The 27,627-nt window shown below is 39.1% G+C and overlaps 1 long non-coding RNA gene across 1 annotated transcript in view; it reads right to left on the bottom strand.

The window, feature by feature from the left end:
* Nucleotides 1–566: 566 nt before the first annotated feature.
* The window catches only part of LOC139705354 (uncharacterized), a 38,969-nt gene continuing 11,908 nt past the window's right edge, over nucleotides 567–27,627 (bottom strand). The window contains exon 3 of the long non-coding RNA XR_011707228.1: nucleotides 567–1,028. This is a non-coding gene — a long non-coding RNA (uncharacterized lncRNA). The remainder of the gene's footprint in view (nucleotides 1,029–27,627) is intronic.

Raw genomic sequence — 27,627 nt, 5'->3', positions numbered from 1 at the left:
ATAACACAGAAATTCCCCTTAAGCATTTTATAAGAGGGAATAATAATCAGATTATATTTTCAAAAACACTACCAGACTACTGTATGGGAAATGGGTTTGAAATATGTTTGAACAGAAACGGGAAGCCAAGCTAGGAAGATATTGTAAGAATCCAAGAGAACAATACTAAGACTTGAACCAGGAAGCAGGCACGGAAATGGTGAGAAGGCAAAAGATTCATTGAGAGGTGAAATTTATGAGATGGAATTGACCTGAAAGACCCTCCTGTACTAAGCAGGTTAGTGCCTGGTAAACAACTGTATCTGTGCTAAATGGAGAAATTGGTAGTTTGTATGTGATTTCTAGTGAATATATTGGAATTTTATGCTTCTTTATCTTTCAAGGGAAAGATACTAATGTAGATAAAGGAACAATCCTTCCTAAAATTGTTAACAGGTTTTTTGTTTGTTTGTTGTTATCAATCCCTGAATATCATGTTTATTACATTCCAACACAGCCAGGTAAATACTTGGAAATGTCTTTATTTTATGGAAACAAAGATGGAATAGCATTAGTTAATAGCACTGGTTAAACAGATAATCAAACAGTTTAAGCATTAGTTAAACAGATAATCAAAACTGGAGAACTCACAGGATGAATTGGCATTATTGTCTAGGTTGCCATCTACTGTCAAAAATTCTGCACAACAGACAAGGAACCCTAAGGATGTCACATCTAAGGGATCCTACTTGAAATTCCTGTGTTAGTTTCCTCAAAGTCTAGTATAATAGGTAAACGCCTGCCAACTGCCATCTAATTAAGCAGCTCTCTGATTTTAGACAAGTAACTTTGTCTCTGTGGGCCTGTTTCCAAATTCATAAAATAAGTATTGGTTCATTTCCAAGGTTCTTAAAAACTCTGCATAGTTCAAAGGCTTGTCTTTTTTGTAGATGAGCAAAAACAACCATCCAAGATGAGGCACATGTATTTTTGCTTGAAGTTAGTCATCAAAGTCATATATTCTATGGTGAGCTGGGTTCTTGAGTGACCTTGAATTTTGAGAGATGATATTTATCAGTTTAATTTTATTCCAGGTATTACCTACTACTTCAAGCAATTATCTATATTGTTAACCCCTGGTTTTTTCTAAGAGTAAAATCAAATAATTAAATGAGATTATATCACTATTCAAAACCCTCTAATTGGTCTTTTTAAGTTATGACAGCCATCTCTAAGATTTTTGGTTATTCATCCTTATCAGAAAACAAAATGTATAATTTCTATATTTTTATGCTTACAAATAACATGTATTAATAATTGTACTAATATAGTGATACATAATAAAATTAATATAAAAACAAATATTTAAAGAATGGGTTAAAGGCAACATAAGATAATGTTGTTTCATTAATTGATCTTAGAAAAAAGAAGCACTTTGCTCACTAAAATAATATTCTGGTCTTTTAAGAGATTTTAAAATGATTATGTATTTTCTCAGAAGAAAGGTAACCCCCAGTGAGGAGGAAAGTCAATCTGAAACAAACCCAGAAACAATGGACTGTAGAATGTAGAATTAAGAGATATTAATATTTTAAAATCTATGATTAACATTCCACGCGTTCCAACATGTAGAAAGAAAAGAGTAGTTTCAGGAGAGATATAGATGGTATAAAAATGACTCATATTGAATTTTAGAGATAAAAAATACAATGTATAAGATGAAAAACACACACTATGTGTGTGTGTGTGTGTGTGTGTGTGAGAGAGAGAGAGAGAGAGAGAGAGAGAGAGAGAGAGAATGTATGTATTTGGTTATCTGTTTAACTAATACTTTTTCATACCTGAGAACATTTTCGTTTTGCTTTCACTTATGAAAAATATTTTTGCTAAGTATACAATTCTAATAGGTACATTTGCTTTCAGTATTTTAAAGTGACTCCAGCGTTTTTTACTCACATTATTTCCAACAAGAAGTCTGTTGTCATTTTTACATTTGTTCTTCTTTATGTAATATATTTTTATGGTGGCTCTTTTTAAAGATTTTTCCCTTTTTTACTCATTTTAATCAAATTGGTTAGGGTGTCCCTTGGGTCTTTCATTTATTTATTTGTTCACAGCTCACTGAGATTCTTGGATATGTAGATATTTAGTTTTTTTTTAATCAAATTTGGGGACATTTCAGCCATTATTTCTTCAAAAATGTTTGCCCTCAACTCTTCCTCACCTTTGAAATTCTAATATCATATATATATATATATATATATATATATATATATATACACACACACACACACACACACACACATACATACATACATATATTCAGTATGTTTTTCATCTTATACATTGTATTTTTCATCTCTAGAATTCAATATGAGTCATTTTTATATCATCTATATCTCTCCTGAAACTGCTCTTTTCTTTCTATATACTAGAACACATGGAATACATTGATCATAGCTTTTCAAATATTTATATCTCTTAATTCTACATTCTATTGTTTCTGAGTTTGTTTCAGATTGACTTTCCTCCTCACTGGGGGTTATCTTTCTTCTTTGCAGGTGCTGAATTTTTTATTGGATGAGGCATGGTGAATTTTACATTTTGGCATGCTGGGATATCTTGTCTTCTTTTTAATACTCTTAAACTTTGTTTTCTGGGTTATAGTTGAGTTCCTTAGAAACAGTTTGAAATTTTTGTGCCTTACTTTAAAGCTCTATTACATAGAACCACAGCAGCTTTTAGTCTCAGTAACTAATCTCCACTAGGGGTGATTTTGGCCGCAAGAGAAGGGAACATTTGGCAATACATGAAGACACTCAGTTGTTATACCTGGGGAGTAGAAGTGCTGCTAGTATCTAGTAATTAGAAACATTCAGTAATGTACAGGATGTCCCCCACACAAAGTATTATTTGGCCCAATATGTCAATAGTACTGAGTTTGAGAAACCATGGTCTAAGGTTTTTCTGACTCCACTATTGAGATACCACCTTTCTGAGTGCTCTCCCTGATGCACCTTTTTGAGTGCTATTCCTGAGTTCTCTGCCCTGGCTACTGGGAAGATGAACTATTCCAAGCCCTGAGGGATGTCTGACTATTGTTTCCCCTCCTTGTTTCTGGTTGTGTCAGGCAGTTTCTTCTCACCCATGTGCAGAGCAGTTCTCAGCTGACGAGTGAGAGGACCACTCTACAGATGTTCAGAGCTCTCTGTGAGACATTTACTCTCCATGAATTCTAAACAGCATGGCCTCTGAATTTTCAGCTCTGTCTCCTGAATTCAAGGTGCTCACCAGGCTCTTTGGGATTTCTTCCTGGTGTAGTGGCCTGGAAACTCTCTCTAACAGCTGAGGTGATTGTAGGGCTCACTGTATTCGTTTTCCTTATTTCAGAGATCACTGCCCACATTGCCTGTTATCCAATGTCTGAGAACCACTGATTAATATATTTTGCATGTGTTTTTTTTCAGTCATTTGATAAGGAGAGTGAGTCCAGTCCCTGTTACTCTCTCATGGTCATGAGCAGAAATCCTGACGTCTTGTACTGTTACTAGCACAATATCACAATTCATCCTTAAAAATATTTCAAGTAGTATTGGTAATTTAAATGATTTCCCCCAACTTTGCTCTAGTTAACTTAGCATTGCTTTTGTCTTATTAGATGGCAAACGAAAGACTCATAAAGGAATACATTTGTCATCTCTGCCCTTTTGTTGGTATCTGCATTAATGTATTATATCCAGGCTGTGTTTTATTTGTAAAAATCTATTTTATTTTATTATAGAAATAACTTAGTTATATGCAAAAGTAGAAATAGCAAATGAACCTTGTGATCTCTTCTTCACTCGGCTTCATCAGTTACCAATTCACAGCCAATCTTGTTTCATCTGTACTTCCCCCCACTTCTCACAGCACCCTCCCTGGCCCTAGATTATTCTGAAGTGAATCCTCATAGCATATCATTTCATCTGTAATTGTGTCAGTGTGTATATCAAAAAAGCAAACTGCCATTCCATTGGCACACTTTAAAACATAATGATAATTCCTTAATGTCATGAATACACATTCTTCAAAACTTTCTGATATTAACTTTAATTTTTTATCTATTTGAATTAGCATCCAAATATTATTCAGACATAGTGGTTGATTATATATGTTTTAAGTCTCTTTCAATATAAATTTCTTTTCTCTCTCTCTCTCTCTCTCTCTCTCTCTCTCTCCTTTCCCTCCCTCCAATTTACATGTTAAAAAACAGTCATCTGTTCTATACATTTCCCCATCACCTGGATTTTGCTCAGAGGTCAGGTGTCATGCAACATATTCATCAGTTGCCTATATTTCCCATAAATTGGTAATTACATATAGATATTTAATCAAATTCAAGTTCAACTGATTTGGGCAAATCACTCTATGAATGGTGTGCAATCTTATCAGGAGGTATACTTTACAATGCTAGCAGCCTTAGGTAATCATTGCATAAATCCATTAATTCATTACAAACATGAAATTATTCTAATTTTAGCATTCTTTCTTCATTTATTAGCTGGAATACATGTATAAAGACAATCCTCTCTTCATGGTTATATTTTAAATCTATCATGCCTTCTTCACTTAGTAAACTGAATATAAAGTCAATACTTTTTTATTGTACCAGGCATTGAACCCAGGGGTGCTTACCCACTAAGCCACATCCCCAGTCCTTTTTATTTATTTATTTATTTATTTGAGACAGGGTCTCTCTAAGTTGCTTTGGGCTTCACTAAGTTGCTGAGGCTGGCTTTGAACTTGTGATCCTCTTGCCTCAGCCTCCCAAGTCACTGGCATTATAGATGTGGGCCATAGTGCCCAGCTAAAGTCAATACTTCTTACTGTCAACTATTTCTTTTCAAAGGAATAGGAATTGCACAGGAAAAGGAGAATAAGTGCTGTATTTTTTTCAAACTATCAGTTTTCTCCTTACCATCCTCCAAAGGTAACCAAAATTTTTTTTATCATTATAAACACATAGCTTTAAACATATTTTATGTGTTTCAATCCACTACACTTAGGTTTCTTTTTAATACTCAATTTGGGGGCTGGGGTTATAGCTCAGTTGTAGAATGCTTGCCTAGAATGTGTGAGGCACTGGGTTCGATTCTCAGCACCATATAAAAATAAATAAATAAATAAAGGTATTGTGCCCATCTACAACTAAATAAAAAAAAAGAATAATGCTCAATTTGTCCCATATATGAACAGTAGAAGCCAATTCAAATTGACTCCTGCATTTCTTTGACATGACCCCAGTAGTCTTTAATGGCTTTCTTATATCTGGTTTGACAAATAATCAGGCTTATGTAATTATGCTAGATAATAAAAACTCTCTCGATAGGGGTTCTACCATTTTGCATCCCCCCTTACAATGCAAGAACACTGGTTTCCCCTCAGCCTTACCAATGCAGCATTGAATCAAACTTCTGGATCTTTGCCAATCTACTAAGTGGAAATTTTAGTTTGTATTTATCACTGTTAGACTAAATATCTCTTCATATAGTTAAAAGCCATTTGCTGTGTCCCAGCCCAGTTTGCACAAAGCTTTTTAGTAATCTCAAGTTTCTTTGCTAAACTCTTTTAAACAATGTATCTATTTTGTAAAGTTACTCTAGATACAATATAATCTGTAAATTCATTTAAGCAGGTAATAAGGATTTTAATGTGCTATATGCAGAGAGCGAAGAAAGAGAGCCTCTCTTGAGTTACAGAGCTCCCTTTCCTCTCTTCCCTCAGAGTACCTCATATTCTATAGGTGACACATTGGACAGATAGAATAAGAGATGGTGTCAAGGCAAATCTGTACCATATAGTTTAGGAATGTTTCACTTATTTCTAATTTTCTCAGATTAAAAAGACAATGAGTCACCTCAACAAAGTTGATTTTTAAAAATTTTTTTTAAATTTTTATTTGTCAATGGGCTTTTATTTTATTTATTTATACGTGGTGCTGAGAACTGAACCCAGTGCCTCACACATGATAGGCGCTCTGCCACTGAGCCATCATCACTCTAGCCCAAAGTTGATTTTTGTTAATGAATATAATTAGGTCTAGGTTTTCATTTCACACTGCAGTAGTTCAACTTGCATATCCCAAACAAGGGGTAGATAAAACCACTTTGGAGACAACTGACCAGAGGATAAAGTTCAAACTTTTAAGCTTGGCACAACAGAAGATGCATCATGATGTGGTTCCGGTCCCCTTTCCAGCCTCTTCTCACTTCACTCCTCCGCTGGCTCTTGCTGTACCTAAATCCTTGCAGTTTCTTCAACATGCCTTTCTGTTTCAGGCATGTTTCATCTTCTCCCCACTGACCAGCAAGCTCCTGCCATAGGCTGCCACATAACTTGCACAAATATACTAGGCAACTCTGCTGGTCCTAGGCTGCCAGGAAAGAGACATTTGCTTTGTGGAGTCATCCTGATTTTTTCAGGCTGACTAAGGCTCACCATGAATGCAAAACCACTGACAGAACTATTTGGAGAGTCTAGTAAGTAAGCACAATTATGCCTTTTCCTTTGACTAAAAGATCATTCTCCAACTTTGTGATATTGGTAAGGTAGCTTTAAGGAGACACAAGAAGTAACCAAGACTGGGGTCCAGCTTGTGCCTGATTCCCCTTATTCTATTATTAGTCTGCCTGGAGACCTGGCTAGGGGATCAGAGCCTGGGCATAGATCCTTGGAGGCAAGAAAGAAGCAGAAGCCCCAGTGGACACATTGGAAGAAATTGAGCTAGAGGAAAGAGCTAAGCCAAAAATGAGGCTAGATGAGTCCCCAAACTCACTGAGAAGTTAGGTAAAAGTCAACTAAAAACTCAAAGAAGCAGAACTTCAGTGTGATTCTAGATGGAAACTCTTCTATCAAGATTTATCCTATTCCAAACAGGAGGAGGAACTTCCAAGTCACACCTGTGTATCAGGCAGGATTACCATATTTCAGCACCACTAAGCTTCTTGCCGCTTACTTCCTCTACACCTGCTTATTGGTGGCTTACTCTGCCTCCACTGTCCATGCAGAACCCCTCGTCCCCTTGGCATGGCCCCACTCTCTAGCTTCAGGCCTAAGAAAGCCCAAGATCTGACAGAGAGCTAAGATGTCCCAACCCATTTGTTGATCTAAGCCTGTCTATAGAGCACTACATAAAACTAACACTTAGAATCCCATTTGCCTTCTTATATTGATCACTTAATGGGTTCAAACCCAAAGTGGGGGAGGAATAAGCTGCTGGCATTCCTGACCTCATCACAAATTTAATTAGCTAAACCTAATCCACCAAATGTGTTCCACTTAAAGAAAGACTTAAAATAATGTGACTGCTTAGCTTCAAACTGCAGTTAGGCTTCATAAATTCTATGGAAAGTTTACTTAAGATGCTGATTCCAGGGCCTCTCTCTGAGACTGATTCTGGAAAGCCTGGGATAACACCTGGGAATCTGAATATTTAAGTTTTCTGGTGAATTTGGATATGGGCAGTTTTCAGTAGCCTAGACAATTAAAAAACAAACAAACAAAAATACCGCTGAGAAAGCTACTGGAGTCTTCTAAATGCTGCCCAGGGGATGGTCCTGCTTTGTGCAGGCTGCATCCCTGTGGTGAATTATGGCAACCTCCTGTCCATAATTTGGCTTCCCTTGCATCTTGCCCACAGGATGATAACTCACAACCTGCTGACATAAGTACTCTGCTATGGACAGCTGTCTTTTCCATTATAAAATCTATCATTGGCATTCTGGTTATATTTTCATTTCTATGGCTTTGGAGAGCTTCTCTCATGGTACAAAGCAGAGCTGATCAATCTCACACGCTGACACGTCCAGAAGAATGTTCAGAACAGTAACTTCCTGCTCAAACCATCTGCTCTAATCCCAACAGCATTTACCCTACTCAGAGCTCCACCCCCGCCTGGCCTTTGTTCCTAACTCCCAGGGCCACCCACACAGCTACCCCTTTCCCAGGGTCCTGGGGAGCCTCTCCCCTTTATCAAAAACTCCTTGTTCCCTACCACCTCTGTCTTTTAAAGGGCTCCAGCCCTAGCTCTCTGATCTCAGCCCTTCCCCTCCTCTATGCTTGGTCTGTGTTGTCAATCACTCCATCTGCTTTTTTCCTTCCCTGGGATAGAACTACAGAGTTTCCAGTCCCTGCTCCAGGAGGAGGGTCTAACAAAAGACCCCTTTCTTTTAACTTTGCTTAGTGCATGCCTGACCTCAGAGAGGATTTGGGAATGTGCCATGCCCCAGGGAAAGGAGAAGGGGGAGGGAAAAATTCTGGTTAACACCAGACCCTTCCCTGTGTTTAATGCACTACAGTGAATGTCACCCTGCACGGTGTCTTGGTTTTCCTGGGCAATGCCCTTGTGAATTGCCTTAACCACAGGCCTCAGAATTCACACTGTGTCCCCATTCAAGGAAAAGAACAGAAGGAAAACCAAACTAGATTAGGCCAATCTTCCTTCCTGAGTAAGAGTGGGCTCTTAACAGCAGCTATGACTGACAGGTTGCCCTTCAAGCTATTTACCTCAACAGATTAAGTAAGTAATCTTCTATTTAAGCCTCTCCTTATTCCCACTGTTATTATGTTCTGCCAATTTCTGTTGCTACCATCATCATTCTAACCCTCATTATCTCTCACACCCTAGCTGCTGAGAGGGTCCAATTTCTGGGTTGAGTCTTCCCTCACCCCTATTAGGCCACCTTCATGAAACATTTTCATTATCTAACTTGCTGGCTCAGAGTCCTATTAGGACAGCTGGAACCAGATTCCCCTTTTCAGATCTCAGTGTATCTCAGTAACCTAACTTCTCCTTAACTGACTTTACTTTGGACTGTCCTCTGCATATGGGCCCTTCTTGGTACAGTGTCCCAAGACTTCACACATACCTGCCTTCAGAGCCCTCACCTGTACTCTCTTCTAAATTCCCTACCTTTTAAAAAAATGTTATCCTCAAACCTTGCTCTGTTTAAGTGAACAGCTGACATAGAGGGAGCACTGGGTACAACATCATAGGCCCCAGGGTTCCAGCTCTGAGATCTCAACTCTTGGGCCATGAGACCTCACACAGGTAACTAAAGTCCTCTGAACTTCAGCATTATCAGGCAATGATCATACTTCACAGGGTTTTGTATTCAGACAGTTTGTTAACCTCCTGAACTTGATGAAGAAAATATAGGAAATAGTTTTACTTTCCTCCAGCCTCTGACTTCCTCCTTGTTATATCAATTACCTACCAACTATCCTCTCAATTAGTCTGGCAAGGTGTTTTCAATAACTCTAATTAAAAATATAGGTTTTCTTAGTCCATTGCTCTCAGATTTGAAGAGCTTACCAAGTCCAAGATCTCTAGAAAAGTCCCTTTCAATATCTCATTTCCTGTACAACAAAGCAAAGAGTGTTGAATTCTCTACCTAGAGGCTGGCATGTTGCAGATATTCACTAAGTAATTGTTATGTGGCTATTCTCAGAGAATGGCAAAAATAGTACATTCAACATCCTCAGTATCCATGGGAAATTGGTTCCAGGACTTCCTGCCCTCAGTATAACAAAGTCTACAGATGCTCATGTCCCTTATATAAAATGAACCAGTATTTGTATATAACTTATTATGTATCCTCCTATATACCTTAAATCTTCTCTAGATTACTTATAATACCTATACAATATAAATGGAAATAGTTGTTACACTGTATTATTTAGAGAGTGGGGACGAGAAAAATATCTGTACATGTTCAATACTGATAGATTTTTTTTTCAAAATATTTTTGGTCCAAGGTCAATTAACTTTGTGGATGCAGAAGCTTCAGAGACAGAGAGATGACTATGCATATAAGGTAATCTAAAGCTAGTTCTCCTCTTAACTTGTATAATATTTGTTATCTATATCCTATAATACAAATCCATTACATATTATCTTATGCATATGCATTTGCATATATAGTCATATGCATATGCATTGGGTTTGTAATTAGAATATAAATTTTTTGAGTGCAAATATTATTTTTTCTCCATTCCCTATATCAAAACTGGATCTACCATAATTCCCTAAGTAAATGTGTTTCCTGTATTTAATATTTAATGATACTCAATTTAGAATTTTGTTACATTTTTCTATGATAATTTTCCTACTGTTTTGTGAGTACATTTTGCTATACCAGGAAAGCTAAAAATTTGCTGAGTATAGCTGTCAAAGAATATGGTGCTTTGCTCTCTCCAAGTCAGTCTAGTCCAATAGCACAGGTGAATAGATGGCAACGGTGGCATAGAGGTTGCAGGTGAAGGGTAGGGTTCCTATGAGTACATTGGATTTATTGAAGAATGACGTCACGAAGAGACTTTCTGAAAAAATAGTGTTGAGTACTAGAGATTCCAACAGGGAAATCCAACTGGTTGAGGTTGAAAAGAGTAAGCACAAGACAGTAAACTCAGTTCAACCATAAAGGGAAGGAGAAAAGGGAGAAAATAGCTAGAAAATAAAACTAGTCAATGAAGAATAGAGGATATTAGAGCATGCTTATAAGTTAAAGTAAAAGCATTGCTATGGTACATCCTAGGGCTGAAAAGAGCAACCAGCATTGAGAGCCTAAGGAGGGATTAGTCTAGAACAGAAGTTTTCACCTGTGGATGAGATTGCCCCTCAGTGGACATTTGGCAATGATTGGAGACTGGTTGATTAGTTGGTTTTAAATGTTTTAGTCTTTTATTAGAAACTATGCAAAATTAAATACAAAAAGTACAAGCACAATAGGAATCTGTGTGTCAGTATAATTTTTGAGATTTCACATCATTGCAGCCATCCAGATCCAGGCCTATACCCCTCCTCAGGCTGCTCACACCTCTCCTCAGGATGGTCTTACCTCTCCCCCTGTTCCTCTCCAATTAGGATATATGGGAAGCAGGATGACCTCAGTATTGTGTCTTTATTTTTTAGTTTTCTTACCTGATTCCCCACTATCCACATGCATTTTGGACATCTTAAGCTTTCCCATAAAATGAGGTCTCTCCAGGCAACTGGAGAGTTTTTCCAACTCTGGCCTTGTATCTCCCACCAGATCTCAGGGAATGAGACAGGCAGAAATGCGAAAAGGAGTCTCCAGGTTAAGAAAGAAAAGTAGCATATGTACAAAATGCCCAACCAGCCAGTCCACTCCCTGACCAACCCCTAGTGGGCCCTATCTGTTCACCAGGCCATAGTCCCCACCTCTCACTTCCCTGCCCACAGCCCCCTTGCTACTCAGGGCAGAACAGCTCCAGATGCTTGACATCCTACTAAGTTGGGGCTTAAGTATCCTGTAGATATTTTTGATTGTCACAACTGAAGTGGCAGACACTGATATTTAGTGGGTAGAGGCCAGGGATGCTGATAAACATCCTACAATGCACACAACACCTCTTTCCCAATAAACAATTCCTTGCCCACTATGTTAATAGTGCCAAGGTTTCTCAACCTTGGCAGAGAGCGGCAAACCAGAAAGTTAGCATGAAACAGACACCCACTTGAACTAGCACAAGTAAAAACTGGGGATTATTGACAGAATTTGGGGGCATTTCCCAGAAACTGAGAATGAAAGCATAGCTTCATGGGAACCAGTCAGTGATCTGGAAGCCATTCCCTTCATCTTGCTCACTCTGGGGTCACTAACATCCCACACCTGCTCCCTATTACCTGCTTCATCCTCCTTCTACTCTTTGCTTTCTCAATACATGGCCCAGATGTTACCCCACGCCTGACTCCACAGCAGTTTTAGGGTCAAACCTGTGTAAAGACATTAATTTTCATCTTTTTCTTATTTTACTTTTCAAAGGGAAAACCATATTGTCCATTGGATGGTCTGACTTTGACTCAGATTGTAATCAACTGTGACCGGAGGACAAGATACAGTTAACTGTCTACTCAGCAATGTAAGGAGTAGCTCTTCCTCGGAGTTGTAAAGAAAAAGATTTAAAGCAAAGACAAGAGAAGCTAAGAGGTTCAAATAATATGGCCTAAGATCTTGATTAAAATCAATGGCCAGGTCCCTTATAAGAGAAGAGCTTCAGAAGAGTTTGGGAAATAGCAGAAATAAGGGAGCTGGAAAAGAGCAGTGGTGGGGAATTTAATAAGGGATAGATTAGGAGGCAAAGAATTGCCAGTGGCTTTATGGACCTTCACCATGACTAGAAAGGCACCTGCCTCAATCAAATGAGGAAAAGAGGAGCTTCTTCCCTGAGTCTGTGATCCAGAGAACCCCAGGTTGCAAACACTGGGGAGTCATTGTTTGGTCCTGTAGAAATATTTTGAAAGTCTGGTGACTGAGTGTATGTATGTGTAGATTAACTTTCAGCCTGTCAATGCACAGAACTATTAAATTGAGCTCCTAGGTTGTTCTGGTCTCTGAAATACAAAGAAATAAAGCAGTCAATTCAAATCTACTATTTACCTGCTACCACAGACAATGGCGCCCACCTGAGAAGATATTGTGCCTAGGAAAATATATCTTGCAGTCCTTTCTCAATACTTGTAAGACAGGAAGAGAAATTAAGAGAAGGAGAATGAGGAATACAAGCAAATATGAGTAATTGTATATGCTAATGTATAGTTACTTATTCTTTCGGGGTGTTTCATTTTTGTCCTCGTATGTATGTTCTGAAACCATGCAGGACAATTGATATATCTCCTGAATCTCTATTTTACTTGCCCCATCGATTTATTAAAAATTTTTAAACTCCATTGATTTTTTTAAACTATTATTTTTGTAGTACTGGGAATTGAATCCAGGGATCCTTTGCCACCGAACTATATATCCCCAGTCCTTTTTTAAAAAAAATATTTTTTGAGTTATACATGGGCACAGTATCTTTGTCTTTTTTTTTAAAGAGAGAGAGAGAGAGAGAGAGAGAGAGAGAGAATTTTAATATGTATTTTTTAGTTTTCGGCGGACACAACATCTTTATTTGTATGTGGTGCTGAGGATCGAACCCAGGCCGCACGCATGCCAGGCGAGCGCGCTACTGCTTGAGCCACATCCCCAGCCCTCTTTGTTGTTTTTTTTTTGTTGTTGTTGTTTTTTTAATTTTTATGTGGTGCTGAGGAATGAACCCAGGTCTCACACATGCGAGGCAAGCGCTCTACCACTGAGCCACAACCCCAGCCCTATCCCCAATCCTTTTGATTCCATTTTGAGACAAGGTTTAAGTCACTCAGGCTGACCTTAAATTTGCTATCCTCCTGTCTCAGCCTCCCAAGTCACTGGGATTACAGGCATGCACCATCATGCCTGGTACCCCATTGATTTTGATATTGCATGAGGAAAACCTCAGAAAGGAGAGGGAGTGGAGAACAGGGAAAAGGGTTACACTTGTAACAGTAATTCTGCCATAATACTTTTTAAGCCCAAACTTTATGCCCTCTTTTTTATGGGTTAGAATTGTTTTTTCCTCCAATGCCAAAGTAAATTTGTTCCTTGGCATTTAAAAGAAACAACCAAGTAACATAATCTCAATGTGTTAAATCAATTTCAATTTCTGGGAAGTGAAAGAATGTGTGTGTGTGTGTGTGTGTGTGTGTGTGTGTGTGTAAATTCTTTTCCAAGTCTCTTGGATTGTGCTGACACCATTGTTATTTCTTGAGAATAGATCTTCCCTAAGTCACCCACTCATATTTTAAAACTTGCCAGGATTTGAAATAATTTGATGCATTTTTGGTGCTAAAATTATCCTTGGAGGAAAAATCCTACACACCAAACATTCACACCCCACCCCTTCAGAAAAAAAAAAGTCTCTAAAAATGCAGCTCTTTGGTTGTTCATGCCAGTAATCAAGGCTGGAGAATTCACCCTGCCCAAGTTGGGGAGGAAAAAAAAAATTCTGCTGTGCATCTCACAGCACATCTTCATCGCCATCGTAGCTTGGAAGCCTGCTCCTCACACTGCAGTTCCCCTTCTCCTTACAATTGGCATTCTAATTTTTGAGAGCTTCCTTTGTAGCTAAGCAAAAGGAGGAGTGAATCCAAAACCTCCACATCTGCTGAATAGCTGGGTTGCATGGATGGAATGGGTAAGGGCAGAATGAATAAATAAATCATATTGTTAGCTAAGAAACTGTTCCTACTTTTAAGGGTACTAATTATAGTTAAAGAAATGTATCACTTTCTTAAAAAAATGCCTCAGGAATATCTGTGTTATATGAAATGGTATCAGCACCATGATTCCAAAACAATAACTGCTTCTTTAATTAGTACTAGAGATGCTAGTGATTTAATTAATGATTTTGATTTGTGCTTAACTGGAACATGGCTAGGTTATTTCAGACAGAGGCAACAGTTGTTGTTTGTTTTGTTTCATTTTGTTTTGTTTTGTTTTTAAAGATGTTCCAGTAACCTGGGCTACAAACCCCATTTGTTTCACAACTCTAAGGTTACCACACACCTAATGGGTGACCAAAATGTGATGACCTTGAAGAGTTATATGATCACAAGTGTGGACTTTGTCATTTACCTTCAACAATTTGTGTTTCCTCTTCCTGGAAATGTTTACTCCCACCATCCTCTTCTTCCCCAGTCCCCCTTTTCCCCTCCCTCTCTTCCTCCCATCTCCCTACTTCTTCTGCCTGATTCAGTTTACCTTCCCACTTCACCCCAAAGGTCAACTAAAGTAGGTGCACTCCCTGATGTCCTCCCCATTAATACCCTTCCTTTGCCACTTAGCAAGCCCAGTTGTAGCTGGTTTTACCATCTGATTCCTCCCACTAGATGGGAGTGGGGGTGGGGGAGGCAGTGACTGAGTGCTTTAATCCTAGTATTTTATTTGGCACAGAGCAGACTCTCAAAAAATGGTGGGCAAGAGATGTTAAAATGCCCTAACTACTGAGTTGTGTAAGGTTCCAAAATGAGATGAGGCATTTGAGATTAAGTTTCAGATGGTGAGTCCATAGATGTTAGGTAGTTTCATAAAAATGGAATATACATAAAAATTGTTTTATCATCCCTATATTTAAGTGGAAGTATGATACAGCTGGTGATTGTCTCATGAATGAGGGGAATTGGGAAGGAAAATCTTCATTGATTACTTTCTCTGTTCCAAGCATTTTCACATATTCTTATTAATCCCTCTAGCAATCCTGGAACTAGATATTAATATCTTGTACTTACAGGTGAGGAAACTTACAGGAGACCAAGACACTTGCCAATATCACACAGTAAATTGCAGAGCCAGAATTTAAACCTAGATTTGCCTGCCTCCAGAACCCAAGTTTGCTTGCCTACCAGATGTTGCCCTTACAGAGGGAAGTCATAGACAATTATCCTGTTCACCCCTCCCTCCATTTCTCACTCCACAGACCTGATAAAACACACGGACACTAGGAGAAATTGCCTAAGGCACATGAGCCAAATGGTAGCTGAGATGGGAATAGCACAGGACTTTGCATGAGTTTTGGCCCAGAGGCCAGAAAAAGACCCTCATCCATAATGTAAGTCAACAAATCCACTGGACTTTGGTGATTAAGCTCTAATTCCCCCCCACAAAATCAAGAAACAATATGAATTTTTAAAGAGACTGGTAAAAGAAAGTCAATGTTATATACCCAGGAAAGAGAGGATGAGAACATGCATCATAACAACAGGTATCTAGATTAAGAAAACAATGATGTACATATTATTATATTTCATTATATATACATATATTATTATATTTTATTAAATAGAAGATACATTATTATAAATAGTCATGATAGAACCATGGTGGAGCAAAATCTTGACTATGATGGAAATGACTTTCATTAGTTTGTCTGAACCTTTCTAATATATAACCTGAGCTAAGTTTGAGAAGGATTTTGTGGGTATGATAGTGGGGAAGCAGGATGGTCACACTTGGTTGAAACACACTGTGAATCTCACACGAATGGCACCTAATGGTCACCTGAGCACACCCTGCATTTTAATGACTGGCTTCTGGCACACAGGCTGTTCCTGAGGCATACCAATTCTATTACATAAACGTGTACATACACACATACAGACATGCACGCAAAAAACTCCTATGCATTTTTCAAGGTGCTGCTCAAATGCAATGAATTTGAAAAGTCCATCTAGATTGTACTAGGGAAATTTTGACTATTTCTTCCTCAGAACACTCATGAATCTTTGTAGTACTTCTGCTCTATTTTGTTGCAATGCAGCTTCTGTTAGACTTAGAAGTAAACAAGAGTATAACTATGTTTTCATCATCTCAGTAGCCTCAGAGCCAACCTGTCGATGCTAGGTGTACAATAGATGCTCAATAAATGTTGAATAAGACTACCTAAAGGAGAATGCTTCTTGCACTTCATAATCTCATATCACCACCAGAGGGCAATGTAATCAAGATTACTATATGCTGTAGATGCCTTTCCAGGTAACAGAAGTAGTTTTTAAAAATGTATCTAATTTCTCAGATGTTCATTGTACATTTTGCCATGTTTTTCATCAATTCTACATTTAATCTTGAGGAAAAATTCCACAAATGTAAAAAAGAACACTTGAAACAGACTTGCCAGTGTATGGAGTCTGGGATTAACTCCCTGGCCAGGAGAAAAGAAACTACAGACTAAAAAAGAGATGAAGCAGCTATCTGAATAAATCAGTGCTATATCTTTAACATTTTAAAAATGTCCAGGTCTCTATATTGTTCTGAGGGTGAAGTCAAGCATCATTATATTTAAGAAAAACCTAGGGACAAGGGAATAAGCATTTATGAAATCCAGGAAGTCAAAAATCAAGTCCAGTGTTCATTCTAAGAAGTTTCTATATATTTACTTCTGAGGCAGGATGGAGCTCAGAAGCATAGCACTTTGCCTAGTGCCTAGCCCATGTGATGACTTGGGCTCAATTCCTAGTTCCACAAAAATATTAGGTTAAATTAAAAACAATGCTTATTTCTGAGGCATACCAATTCTATAAGCTACTTTTCCTTGTTTAGATTCCAGGCCACTGATCAGACAAAAATCCAAATGTCAAGTTTCTGATGAGCCATCCCTTCTGTTTGTTGTAAATAAACATTGAAGGCTACTCGGTGACCATTGCCATGCTGCCAAAGAATGCTTCTTCAGTGAAGCCTTTCCCCACAAAATTTTTCCAGGCACTTCTAACTATAAAACAAATACAGAAACAAACACCACATTGGTTTTGCTACCATAGTTCTTTGCTTGTACCTCCATAATAGTGCCCCTCATGTTCTACCTTAAGAACCCTTCCTAGACTGGAACTTCTAGAAGGTCAGAGCATGTTTGCTCATGCTTCTAACACAAAGAAAATGTATTAATATCTTACACATAGTTTTTGGTAGATTTTGTTTCATTAAACAAAATGAAATTGAGTTCATGTTCTGGTGACTGTGAATCTGAAACCTACTATTTTTAGTCTGTTTTCATTTTCTGTTCACACAGCTGATTTAGCAGCACTACATATCAGTTTTAAACTTGGATGGATTCTTGTGTGATTAAAGAATTTTCTATTATAAACATGCAAAGCCAGTACCACAATTTAGTTATCAGATACTTATTACTTAGCCTAAATCGAGCTCCCATTCTCTCACCTGTATTTTTAGGAAGGATAAACAAAAATAATGTTTTAAAACCCCAAATTAATAACTAATATCCTTTTATTACTTTCCATTGTTCATTGTTATGGTTTGGATATAAGATGATCCCAAAAGCTCCTATGATAATATAGAAGGTGAAATAATTAAATTGTGAGAGCTGTAACCTAATCAGATTAATCCATTTGATGGATTAATAATTTGAAAGAACTAACTAGATGGAAACTGTAGGCAGACAAGGCATGGCTGGAGGAGGTGGGTCACTGCAGATGTACCTTTGGGGATTATATCACATCCCCCTGGTTCCTCCTTCTCTTTCTCTGCTTTCTGGTGGCCATAAGTTAAGCAGCTTCCCTCTACCACGCCCCTCTGTCATGAAGTTCTGCCTCACCCTGGGCCCAAAGTGATGGAGTTGGCTAACTGGGGTTGGAACTTCTACAACCATGAGCCCAAAATAAACTTTTTCTCCCTAAGTTGTTCTGTCAGGTATTTCAGTCACAGCAATGAAAACCTAACTAACACACTCATGAATCCTGTTTCAAATGGCCAATCTAACTGCATTTTCACATCAAATAAGTTTATTATAATCTTTATAATGAATTCAAGCATAAATAATTACCAACAGTTGAATAATTGTTCTAATACTGACGGATATAATTCTAGCCTTAATCATTTATTTATTTGTTCAATAAATGTGTATTAAGTGCCTACTGGGTGTCAGGTTCTGCACTTGGCACTGGGGACAGTGGTGAACAAAGGAGTCAATGTCCCTGCCCAAGTAGTGCTTGTGTTTCAGTAGGAGTGAAAACAAAGGAACGGGATGATTTATAAAGATTAAGTAAGGGGATCCAACATGGCGGCCGGCAAGGAAGCAGCACTTTCAGTATCTCCACATTAACCGGATCAGAAACACCCATTAAAACAGCTACATTCTACCTACTGAGGAACTTCTAGCAAAATTCCGCTGAAAGGAGACCTGCCAGGAAGTAGTAAGTTATATTAGAGGTGACAGTTGGCCCCAGACAAGTGAATCTTGGCCGGCCGCGGGCGCAGAGGTCCAATCCTGCAGCCACCGCCCAACCGGCTCTGCAAGCGGCCACCGGCGGCCCGGGGCAGTGAGAAGGGTCCACGCCTGGCCCAGGAGACGGCTCCCGCCATCCTGGCTCTCCTGGCGGCCCCGCTCGCACGGTGATCGGCCACCCCGCCCGCCCGGCTCTTAGCCACGAGGCCACTGCCTACCGGGTTCTACAAGCGGCCCCCGTCGGCCGGCGCGCCGAGAAGGGTCCCCGCCTGGCCGGGCAAACGGCCCCGCCCACCCGGCAAACGCCCCCCCCCCACCAGCCCTCCCGGCTCCGTTGGCGGCCCCGCCCCCGGCCAGCGCAGGCTCGGCTCTGCAGGCGGCCCTGGTGGCCCGTGCAGCGAGAAGGATCCCTGCTTGGCCTGGCAAACGGCCTGTGCCCTCCCGGCGCTGCTAACGCCCCGCCCACCCGGCAAACGGGGCCCCCGCCCTCCGGGCTCTGCTGGCACCCCGCCCGCGGCCACCACCCCAGGCTCTGCAGTCGGCCCCCAGCGGCCCTGCGCTTCGAGAAGGGTCCCTGCCCGGCAGACGGCCTGTGCCCTCCAAGCTCTGCTAACGGCCCCGCCCCCACTGCGAACGGCCCCACCCACCCGGCAAACGGCTCCCCCCCTGAGACGGCGTGAAGGAAATCTAACCAAGCCTTTATGAAATAGCGAACTGGGAACTAAAACCAGAGATTGGGTCAGACCAGAGACAAGCCAGTTCCACCCCTCCCTTCGGACACTCCAGCAAGGAGGCAGGGGCCCGCCATTGCAGAGAGGGGAAGTCACCAAAGTTCGGCCAAAGAGATTCCTTCCCAGCGGAATCTACTTTGGCAGGTGTGTGACTCCCACCAGCATCAGATACAAACAACCGGGAAACTTCAAAATCTCTCCGTGGGCGTGACTGTAAGGGCCAAGGGACTCCCGACCCCCAACTCCCAATACTGCCAGTGACGTGGGCGTGACTGTAGGGGCGGAGGGAAGCAGAGAAGACTCCCCACCCCCAACTCCCCCAACCGCCAACTGAGAGGGCGTGACAGTAGGGGCGGAGGGAAACAGAGGACACTCCAGACCCCCAACTCCTCCTACTGCTAGCGGAGTGGTCGTGATTGTAGGGGCTGAGGGAAGCAGATGGGATCCTAGACCCCCAACTCCCATTACCACCAGTGGCGACACCAATGGTCTTAGCCGCCAGACTCCGAAGGTGTGCCCACCAAAGGGGTCAGGAAAAATTAAACTATTGACTCCCAGAACACAGCTCCACAGCACTGGGGCTTAGATGAATGACAGAGAGAGTGCTCAGTCATTAGGGAAATAGAGCACCCAGAGGTGCTGAAAGTGTAACCAAATCCTTGGAGAACCTCCTCCAGTGCACAGGACCTGGCTGGCTGGCAGGAGGAAGGGGAGGAGGGGCCGTAGAAGTGAAACGGCTCTGGACCAACAGGATTGAGAGACTCCCAGGAGCCGCCTTACAGGGATTGCTGTTGACACATTGAGGGCAAATCTCAGCCTGGAGGGCACAGCTTTGCCTACGGGAAGAGAAGAAAATGGATCTCTAAGACCTAATTTTATTTCTTATTTTATTTTATCTTTTCTCTCCCTTTTTCCCTCTTTCTCTCCCCTTCCAAGTTTTATTGTTCTTTCCATTCTCCTCTATGCTATCTAACTCCCCCTCCTTCTTACTTTTCAAGAGCACCTTCCTTTCCCTTCCCCCCAACTTTCATCCCAAGCATTACATCCTCCATTTCGTGTAACTGTCTAAATGCAAACAGGTGAATGTTTCGAGGCCGTCTATAGTGCTCCTAAATACCTAGCTACTACCAACACCCTGATCCAATTGACGGTTAGCATCCCCCTTCAGTAGAGCAATCTTCTAAAGTAGCCAAGACATACTAACCCGTATACCTTCATAGCACCCAACATAAAGTCCTAAGAACAAAAAACAAATCACTATATGCATACAAAATCCGGAAGCCCTTTATAAATTGAATGAATCAGCTCTAAAGTACAATAAAGCCCAACATCTATAGGCATAATCTCCCACCACAAAGGAGAAACAACAGATATAAACAAAGCCAAAACAAATGTATAGGAGAAGGCAGTTACAAAGCAGTCAAATAGAGCTGGAAAGTAACGTGAACAACATGAAAAAAACAGGGAAAAAAGGAGTACAGATAATGCAGGACAACTTAAATCTACAGGAGGACCTAGAAGCATCAGAAACATGGACAGGGAAAGAAATCAAGGCATACCTAACTCAGATGGAATGGAATTTTAGAGAAGACATGAGACAGCAAATCCAAGAATTGAAAGTATATTTTGAAAACCAACTAAACAAACAAATACAAACTGCAAAGAACGAGCTTTACCAGGAGATAGAGATCTTAAAAAAAAACCAAACAGTGATTTTAGAAATGCAAGAAACCATAAACCAGATTAAAAATGCTAACGAGAATATTACAAATAGACTAGATCAAGTAGAAGTCAGAACATCAGATAATGAAGACAAAGTTTATCAACTTGAAAAGAATATAGTCAATACTGAAAAGATGCTTAAATCTCACGAGCAATCTATCCAAGAGATATGGGATTTCATCAAAAAACCAAATTTGAGAGTCATTGGGATAGAAGAAGGCACAGAGATTCAAGCCAAAGGAATGGACAACCTATTGAATGAAATAATCCTAGAAAACTTCCCAGAGATGAAAGATGGAATGGATTGCCAAATCCTGGAAGCCTACAGGACCCCAAACATCCAAAACTGTAATAGGCCAACTCCAAGACATATAATTATGAAGATAGCCAACATACAGAACAAGGAGAGAATATTAAAAGCTACGAGGGAAAGGAGGCAGATTACATTCAGGGGTAAACCAATTAGGTTAACGGCTGATTTTTCATCACAGACTTTGAAAGCGAGAAGATCCTGGAACAATGTATTTCAAACGCTGAAAAATAATGGATTCCAACCAAGAATACTGTATCCAGCAAAATTAAGCTTCAGATTTGACAATGAAATTAAAATCTTTCACGATAAACAAAAGCTAAAAGATTTCGCAGCCAGAAAACCAGCACTGCAAAGCATTTTGGGCAAAATTCTACAAGAAGAGGAATGGAAAAACAGTGCCCAAAACCAACAGCGGGAGGTATCTCAGTAAAGGCGGAGGAAAACAACCAAAAAGTAAAAACTAGCCAAACTAAAATAAATAAATAAATAAACATGACTGGAAGTACAAATCATATTTCAATTGTAACCTTAAATGTTAATGGACTAAACTCACCAATCAAGAGACACAGGCTGGTAACCTGGATCAAAAAAACAAATCCAACAATATGCTGCCTTCAGGAGACTCATATGATAGGAAAAGACATACACAGGCTGAAGGTGAAAGGTTGGGAAAAATCATACCACTCACATGGCCCTCGGAAGCAAGCAGGAGTGGCCATACTCATATCGAATAAACTCAACTTCAAACCTAAGTTAATCAAAAGGGATAAAGAAGGACACTATATCCTGTTAAAAGGAACTATTCACCAACAAGACATAACAATTATCAATTTATATGCACCAAATAATGGTGCAGCAACATTCATAAAACAAACTCTCCTCAAGTTCAAGAGTCAAATTGACCACAACACAATAATTATGGGTGACTTCAACACACCGCTCTCGCCATTAGACAGATCCTCCAGACAAAAGCTGAATAAAGAAACTATAGAACTCAATGACACAATCAATAACCTAGACTTAACCGACATATATAGAATATATCAACCATCATCAAGTGGATACACGTTCTTCTCAGCAGCACATGGATCGTACTCAAAGATAGATCATATATTATGCCATAGGGCAACTCTTAGTAAATATAAAGGAGTGGAGATAATACCATGCACCATATCTGATCATAATGGAATGAAACTGGAAATCAATGAAAAAAGAAGGAAGGAAAAATCCTGCATCACATGGAAAATAAACAATATGTTACTGAATGATCAATGGGTTACAGAAGACATAAAGGAGGAAATCAAAAAATTCTTAGAGATAAACGACAATTCAGACACAACATACCGGAATCTATGGGACACAATGAAAGCAGTTTTAAGAGGGAAATTCATTTCCTGGAGTTCATTCCTCAAAAAAAGAAAAAACCAACAAATAAACGAACTCACACTACATCTCAAAACCCTAGAAAAGGAAGAGCAAAACAACAGCAAATATAGCAGAAGACAAGAAATAATTAAAATCAGAGCGGAAATCAACGAAATTGAAACAAAAAAAACCATTGAAAAAATTGATAAAACTAAAAGTTGGTTCTTTGAAAAAATAAATAAGATCGACAGACCCTTAGCCATGCTAACGAAGAGAAGAAGAGAGAAAACTCAAATCACTAACATACAGGATGAAAAAGGCAATATCACAACAGACACTACAGAAATACAGAAGATAATTAGAAAGTATTTTGAAACCCTATATTCTAATAAAATAGAAGACAGTGAAGACATCGATAAATTTCTTAAGTCATATGAGCTGCCCAGATTGAGTCAGGAAGACACACACAATTTAAACAGACCAATAACAAAGGAAGAAATAGAAGAAGCCATCAAAAGACTACCAACCAAAAAAAGCCCTGGACCAGATGGGTATACAGCGGAGTTTTACAAAACCTTCAAAGAAGAATTAATACCAATACTTTTCAAGCTATTTCAAGAAATAGAAAAAGAAGGAGCTCTTCCAAATTCATTCTATGAGGCCAACATCACCCTGATCCCGAAACCAGACAAAGACACTTCAAAGAAAGAAAACTATAGACCAATATCTCTAATGAACATAGATGCAAAAATTCTCAATAAAATCCTGGCGAATCGAATACAAAAGCATATCAAAAAAATTGTGCACCATGATCAAGTAGGATTCATCCCTGGGATGCAAGGTTGGTTCAATATACGGAAATCAATAAATATTATTCACCACATCAATAGACTTAAAGATAAGAACCATATGATCGTCTCGATAGATGCAGAAAAAGCATTCGACAAAGTACAGCATCCTTTTATGTTCAAAACACTAGAAAAACTGGGGATAACAGGAACTTACCTCAACATTGTAAAAGCTATATATGCTAAGCCTCAGGCTAGCATCATTCTAAATGGAGAAAAACTGAAGGCATTCCCTCTAAAATCTGGAACAAGACAGGGATGCCCTCTCTCACCTCTTCTATTTAATTTAGTCCTTGAAATACTAGCCAGAGCAATTAGACAGACAAGAGAAATTAAAGGCATAAAAATAGGAAAAGAAGAACTTAAAATATCACTATTTGCGGACGATATGATCCTATACTTAGAAGACCCAAAAGGGTCTACAAAGAAACTACTAGAACTGATAAATGAATTCAGCAAAGTGGCAGGATATAAAATCAACACGCATAAATCAAAGGCATTCCTGTATATCAGTAACAAAACTTCTGAAATGGAAATGAGGAAAACCACCCCATTCACAATATCCTCAAAAAAAATAAAATACTTGGGAATCAACCTAACAAAAGAGGTGAAAGATTTATACAATGAAAACTACAGAACCCTAAAGAGAGAGATAGAAGAAGATCTTAGAAGATGGAAAAATGTACCCTGTTCATGGATAGGCAGAACCAACATCATCAAAATGGCGATATTACCCAAAGTTCTCTACAGGTTCAATGCAATGCCAATCAAAATCCCAACGGCATTTCTGGTAGAAATAGATAAAGCTATCATGAAATTCATATGGAAAAACAAAAGACCCAGAATAGCAAAAGCAATTCTAAGCAGGAAGTGTGAATCGGGAGGTATAGCGATACCAGATTTCAAACTGTACTACAGAGCAATAGTAACAAAAACAGCATGGTACTGGTACCAAAACAGGAAGGTGGATCAATGGTACAGAATAGAGGACACAGAGACCAATCCACAAAATTACAACTTTCTTATATTTGATAAAGGCGCTAAAAGCATGCAATGGAGAAAGGATAGCATCTTCAACAAATGGTGCTGGGAAAACTGGAAATCCATATGCAACAAAATGAAGCTGAACCCCTTTCTCTCGCCATGCACAAAAGTAAATTCAAAATGGATCAAGGACCTAGATATCAAATCAGAGACTCTGCACCTGATAGAAGAAAAAGTTGGCTTCAATCTACACATTGTGGGGTCGGGCTCCAAATTCCTTAATAGGACGCCCATAGCACAAAAGTTAATAACTAGAATCAACAAATGGGACTTACTCAAACTAAAAAGTTTTCTCTCAGCAAGAGAAACAATAAGAGAGGTAAATAGGGAACCTACATCCTGGGAACAAATCTTTACTCCTCACACTTCAGATAGAGCCCTAATATCCAGAATATACAAAGAACTCAAAAAATTAAACAACAAGATAACAAACAACCCTATCAACAAATGGGCGAAGGACCTGAACAGACAATTCTCAGAGGAGGACATACAATCTATCAATAAGTACATGAAAAAATGCTCACCATCTCTAGCAGTCAGAGAAATGCAAATCAAAACCACCCTAAGATACCATCTCACTCCAGTAAGATTGGCAGCCATTATGAAGTCAAGCAACAATAAGTGCTGGCGAGGATGTGGGGAAAAGGGTACGCTTGTACATTGCTGGTGGAACTGCAAACTGGTGCGGCCAATATGGAAAGCAGTATGGAGATTCCTAGGAAAGCTGGGAATGGAACCACCATTTGACCCAGCTATCGCCCTTCTCGGTCTATTCCCTGAGGACCTTAAAAGAGCATACTATAGGGATACTGCCACATCAATGATCATGGCAGCACAATTCACAATAACTAGACTTTGGAATCAACCCAGATGCCCTTCAATAGATGAATGGATTAAAAAACTGTGGCATTTATACACAATGGAGTATTACGCAGCACTAAAAAATGACAAAATCATGGATTTTGCAGGGAAATGGATGGCATTAGAGCAGATTATGCTAAGTGAAGCTAGCCAATCCTTAAAAAACAAATGCCAAATGTCTTCCTTGATATAAAGAGAGCAACTAAGATCAGAACAGGGAAGAAGAACATGAGGAAAAGATTAACATTAAACAGAGACGAGTGGGGGGAGAGAAAGGGAGAGAGAAGGGAAACTATGGAAATGGAAGGAGACCCTCATTGTTACACAAAATTACATATAAGAGTTTGTGAGGGGAAAGGGGGAAAAAAAAAAAACAAGGGAGAGAATTAAACAACAGCAGATGGGGTAGAGAGGGAAGATGAGAGGGAAGGGGAGGGGGGATAGTAGGGGATAGGAAAGGTAGCAGAATACAACAGTCACTAATATGGTATTATGTAAAAATGTGGATGTGTAACCAATGTGATTCTGCAACTTGTATTTGGGGTAAAAAATGGGAGTTCATAACCCACTTGAATCAAATGTATGGAAGATGATATGTCATGAGCTGTGTAATGTTTTGAACAACCAATAAAAAAAAAAAAATTAAAAAAAAAAAAAAAAGATTAAGTAAGCCTGTGCAGCAGTATTTGACAATATTTGTATTACTTAATTTAAGCTTTTTAAAGTTTTAAAACAGCTTGAGTTTCACACAGTTTCCAGTGTTTAGGGAACTCCTTTGTTTAGGATACCAGTGGATAGAAGCTCTTTAGGTCCCCTCTACCTTGAATATTCTAGTCACAAATTTCCTGACTATATTAGTTTTCTAGTTTTTGTGGTATCAAAAATTCCACAAATTTTGCAGCTAAAAACAATATTCATATATGATCTTACAGATCTATAGGTCAAAAGTTCAGGGAGGTTTGGCTTGTCTCTACTTAGAGACCCACAAGGCTAAGGTCAAAATGTCAGCTGTCTGGCTTTTTTCTGGAGACTCCAGGAAGAATCTGTTCTAAGATCATCCAAGTTGTTGGCAGAATTCAGTCCCATGAAGGCGGGCTGAGGTCCCTGTTTCCCAGCTGGCAACCAGCCAGGGACCTCTCTCTCAGTTCCTTAAAGTCACTAAGATTCCCTCTCTAAGTCACTAAGATGTAGCCCCCTACATCATCAAAGCCAGCAATGACACTGAGTCTTTCTGATTTCTGTTGCCCACTTAGATAATTTCTTTGTCTTAAGATCAATTGTGTCATACAATATAAAACAATCACAGAAGTGAAGTCTCATCACAGGTTCTGGGTAGGAGGGTGAGACTAGGGACCATCTTAAAATTCTGCATACCTTGTTGTCAATGGAATTTCTGCCTCAAGGGATTTAGACACCTCTATTGCCAGACAAAAAGATTTCAGACTCATGCCAAAGATAAGTGCTGTAAAATCATATTCATTTATTTAAGAAATTAAGGTGTGCAAGTTGAAATTTTATAGAAACTACATTAAAACTGTATTCATTCCCTTCCTTTTATGTCTTTTCCCCATAAAACATAATACACTTTTCAGGAGAGTTAAATGTAAATAGCAGATACATTGAGTACTTCCAAGTAACTGAAATAAATTCAATTAAGAATATTAATGAATTCTCATTTACCAAAATATTTTAATGCTCAATCCTCTAAGGTATGAGTTAATAAACAATGATTTTCTTTTGTCCATTTTTTTGAAAGAGAGAGAGAGAGAGAAACTTTTTAATATTTATTTTTTAGTTTTTGGTGGATACAACATCTTTATTTTATTTTTATGTGGTACTGAGGATCGAACCCAGCGCCCTGCGCGTTACCACTTGAGCCACATCCCCAGCCCCTCTTTTGTCCATTTTTAACTGTCATTCATTAAATTTTAACACTTCGCCATTTTATCAACATAATATAGATCGATATGGTGACCTGATATTTGGGGAAAAAACAGTAATAATGGTGCCTATCAATTTTATGCAGCATTTTTTTATGGAATTGAAGATTAAAGGAACTGTCAGTTTTGTTTAAATTTTTGGATCTGTTGATTATTTGAGATGGCAATTCAGTTTTCATTAATGATTGCTTAAAACCCATTTTATCTACCATACAAAAGGCATAAAATTT

Source organism: Marmota flaviventris, chromosome 4, assembly GCF_047511675.1.
Source record: "Marmota flaviventris isolate mMarFla1 chromosome 4, mMarFla1.hap1, whole genome shotgun sequence".
Taxonomy (NCBI): domain Eukaryota; kingdom Metazoa; phylum Chordata; class Mammalia; order Rodentia; family Sciuridae; genus Marmota; species Marmota flaviventris.
The sequence above is the reverse complement of the archived record's forward strand: the minus strand, read 5'-3'. Positions and strand labels throughout refer to the sequence as shown.